Source organism: Diceros bicornis, chromosome 5, assembly GCF_020826845.1.
Source record: "Diceros bicornis minor isolate mBicDic1 chromosome 5, mDicBic1.mat.cur, whole genome shotgun sequence".
Lineage (NCBI taxonomy): Eukaryota > Metazoa > Chordata > Mammalia > Perissodactyla > Rhinocerotidae > Diceros > Diceros bicornis.
The window spans coordinates 29,259,317-29,264,006 of NC_080744.1; positions in this window are offsets into that span (position 1 = coordinate 29,259,317).

Genomic DNA, 4,690 nt, shown 5'->3' on the forward strand with positions numbered 1-4,690 from the left:
TTTCAAGATTCTTTTGCTGTCTTAGTATTTGATAGTTCGATTATAATGTGTCTCAGTGTGAATTTCTTCGAGTTTATTCTACTTGAAATTTATTGAGCTTCTTGGATATGTAGATTCATGTCTCTCATCATCATCAGGCAGTTTTTGACCATTATTTCTTCAAATATTCATTCTGTCCTTTCTTTTCCTCTCCTCTTCTTCTGGACTCCCATTACATGTATATTGATTTATTTGATAGTGTCCCACAGGTCTCTTAGACTCTGTTGGTTTTATTTAATTCTTTTCCTCTCTGTTTCTCAGACTGGGTAATCTCAATTGACCTATCTTCAAATTCAGTGATTCTTCTGCTTGCTTAAATCTATTGTTGAACGCCTCTAGTGATTTTTCACTTTTGTTTTTGTACTTTTTAGCTCCAGAATTTTTTTTAGTTCTTTTGTATAATTTCTATCTCTTTTTTGACATTCTCTGTTTGGGGAGATTCCCAGGAATGTGTAGAAGCTCTTCAGACTTCTTATTCCCTGAAGTAACTCACTCTCAAGCTTTTCCTTCTGGGATTTTCAGTGTGTTTTTTGTTTGCTCCATTAATATCCTTTGCTCTAGGTGGCAGTGGCTGGTTCATTTGCCTTTTAATGTTTTTGAGGAATATCATCCACATAGCTGTTTTTCTTCCCTGTGAGAGCTCTAAATTAGGTGAAATAAAGACAAGCCTTCTGTTTTAGTCTTTCAGGGATCCCTTAGACAGGTCAAAATAGACAAACGCCTTTTGAGAACAAGATCCATTCTGTTTTCTCTGGAACCAGGAACCTCTGCTAGGAATATAGGCTGCTTTTTTTTTTTTTTCGTGAGGAAGATTAGCCCTGAGTTAACATCCAATGCCAATCCTCCTCTTTTTTGCTGAGGAAGATTGCCCCTGGGCTAACATCTGTGCCCATCTTCTTCTACTTTATATGAGACACCACCACAGCATGGCTTGACAAGCAGTGTGTCGGTGTGCACCTGGGATCCGAACCTGTGAACCTCAGGCCACCAAAGCAGAGCATGTGCACTTAACTGCTATGCCACCGGGCCGGCCCCCTGGGCTGCTGTTTTTAAGACTGCTGCTGAGCTGAGGAGGAGGGAATGTGGCAAGGGTAAGTTAAAATTCCACAAAGCTTTCCTGCCATGTTTTATTTGCCTTTTTCTTTTTTTTTTTAATCAAACATGGCTTTATTGAGTCCCATGGAAAATATGTATATTCTTCAACTCAGATTACTCACTTTATTGAATGGAACAATGTTAACAAAAAAACAAAGTCTATGCCTGTTTTATACACTTTTGGGGCACAAAAAATTATTAAGAGCTGGGCATGTTTGAGAGATGGTAACCTGAAGGATACTTCTTAATCTTGCATTCTGAGATTAGATCAGGGCCATGTCATAAAACCAATGTCTCTCATCCACTAGTTATTCATTGGTGAATTCATTAAGTACATAAAAATTACTAGACGTCTCAAGTCAGCAACAAAATCAGTGTTATTGGACCAGGCACTGGTGGTTCTCCACCCAGACCCCCTTGGATTCCTTTGACCATGTCTTGTGTCCTTCACCTGCTCTGCTGTGCTTTTGCTTCTGTTGTCAGGCACAAGTAAGTCTTTAGAGGAAGAGAACTGTCTAAGGCTACTGGAGCAAATTTGCTTGGATGAACCGGAAGTGCTTGGAGGTAACATCCCTCTGAGGAGCCTGTGGTCAATGACTTAGGGGTGCAGGAGTACAAAATTCCAGCTCTCTTGTCTCTGGTCAGAACGAGCTCTGAGGGACAGCTTACACTCCAGAGTCCCCTGCAGGATCAGTATTTGCCTTTTTCTTGATGAAGCTTTTGATTTGTTGCTGTAAATCTTTAATTATTTTCCAGAGTTCTCATAAAGCTGGTTCTGACCATTTTGGCCAGTTTTTTCAGTATTTGTATAGAGGAATGGGTCTTTGGAGTTCCATTCTCCATCATTTTTGTTTAGAGATGAGTAAGTAGTAAAGCAGAAGAAAAGCAAATGTATGATTAGCACAAAATTCCCTTTGGTGCATAGGGAGATGGATTTAGTTGGGGACAGGCTCACAGGAGGCTTCTTAATTGTTGGTAATATTCTATATTTTTTACTTTGGTGAAGAGGGGTATAGGCATTTCTTAGTTTTGCATATGTGTTATGTAGACTTTTATGTATGTATGATATGTTATATAATTTTAAGAAAAGATTTGTGTTAGATTTATTATTGTCTTTAACAACACCTTTCTAGAACTGTTTTTTTTCTAATAGCTTGAACATATGTGAGAACAAAACACTTTAAAACTATATGTGTTTAGCAATAGGGGAAAATTAAATAAATTATGATACATTTACACAAAAGGACAATATTAAACTGTGAAATAGAATGAGGCCTATCTATTTATATTGACCTAGATGGAAGGTTACAAAATTTTAAGAGAATAAAATATTACTATGAAATAGTCTGTGTAATATAATCAGTTTAAATAAATTAAAACCATTATATATGTGTGCATTTGAATGCTTGAATATGTAGAGAAACTTTCACCAGTACTAAACTTGTTATTGTGGGAAGTGGGAGTGTCAGGAGGGAGGGTGGGAACATTTACCCTTAACTTTATACTCTTATGCATGGTTTGAAAATTTTACGACGTGCCTATATTATTTTCTAATAAAAACACATATCAAAATGTAGTTTTAAAAACAGGTAAGTTCCTTAAATATTAAAAAATGTAAACAATCAGTTAATGGTTTTATGACTAAAATATATTTAATTCTAATGAGGGCTGATTCAAGAACTAGCTTATTCATTCAGTTCTAAAAACTGTTCCTTTTCCCACATGCTTACTATAAGTCAGTCAGTTACCAAGCTAGATGCTGGGAATAAAAATATAAGATACTGTTCTTGTCCTCCAGGGGCATGTAATCTGGGAGAAGAGATAGAAACACATAATAGACTCACGTCAAAGAGTTTGTAAGTAAAGTGATGGAATATGACCTGCTGTATTCTGGGTGCATTACAGAGGGACACATGGTCCAGCCTGGGAATATTTAGAAGAATATCAGGTGGACGTGATGTCTGAGTTGAATCTTAATGAAAGAATAGATGTTTGACAGGTGTAGCTACATATTCAACATCTAGTAAGTTGCAGCAGTAGGATACTTGTGAGCTATAGAGTTTTATAGAAAATGTTTTCTGTTTCTCTTTCAGGTAATGAGTTCAGCTGAATCACTAAAATATTAGTGCTGAATTAAGGCAAAACTGTGATGGGTAGTTCAAGCTTGTCCTTAGTAGCTTCCTAACCAGATTTTCTGATTCCTTTGCCCACCATTTTTAGGTCCTTTCACCCACACTGAAGCATTGTGCTCCCCTGTTGTCTAACAGGACTTTCAAAAAGATGCCTTTTGGTCTTCAGGTGAGAGTTTTCTTCTTCCTTAGGCTACAGCAATGTTTAAAGATTTTTACTTATAACTGTTTAACTGGATGGTTTGGACTTGGTAGGGTGTAAACACAAAGGAACTTTATTTTTTCTCACCATGTCTACTTCAAACACTTTCTGATGTTCTGTTTGTCTCCACCTGTGGATAATATCTTGGGCCTATATGATAGCTTTTCTAATTATTTTCATATTAATACATAGTCTCCTTATCCAGATACTGGATTCTAGTACAATCTAAAATCAAAATTTTTATTTTTTTATCCAAATTAAAACTTATTCCTCAAGACTAGGTCTGACTCAGGCTTGATCTACTTCTTTCCTCTGCCCTTTCTCTCTCCCTCTTCCATATAACTACACTGCCTCTGGTTACTCTCGGTTTGAGGTGAGAGAGAAGTAAAGGCAGAAAGGCTTTTCCTTGACTGCCATTGTTGCCCTTATGGGTTTGACAAAATTTTATGTTGATTTTTCTCTCATAGAGAGCTTTCTGTTTTGGGGGAGGGGGAGTTCCCTAAACTTCAGTTCCCTGATGTGAGCAATACTTCATTGGCTGCCTACTTATGACTTCATTCATCCTTGGATTCTGGTGACACACTCCATATAGACTCACTTTTGAGGTTGCCTTACCTCTCCAAGTAGTACTTTTTGGTGGAATCTCTTTCAAGACGGTCCAAGTTGGTTACCCTCCTTGAGCTCTAAGTAAGCCAAATGTGGATATTCTACATTTGCTCTTTTATTTGCTGTAGTATTATTATTAGAGGTCTATTATTGCTCTAAATTTGCTCAATTTGTTCCTGTTATAGATCATTTCTTTCTGCTCTGCTCTCAGAGCAAGCTCTTCTACGGTATTTACATTTTTTTTTTCCAGAAATGAATCTGGGACAGCACAGGAGTCACTCAAACTCCAGGGGACAAAGTCAAGTTTTCTGAGTGGTTCTCTTCATGTCATCATCATTTTTCTTACGGGGATTACATAGTAACAGCTCACCAAAGATATTCTTATCCATCATGGCTTCAATCAAACTTCCCGCCTTCTCTTGTACACTGTTGTTGAGGATGATGAGCTAAGAATTGTGAAACTGGCTTTACAATCTCTTAGTGTATCCAACATTGATGTACGGGATTTCTGCCAAAAATTCAGGATAGCAGGCATTTATGTGTTATGTGTCTTTTTAACAGGTGTTAGATAACCGTGTAAGAAAATAACCAATTTCATTCATATCTCTTAGAGTTGTGT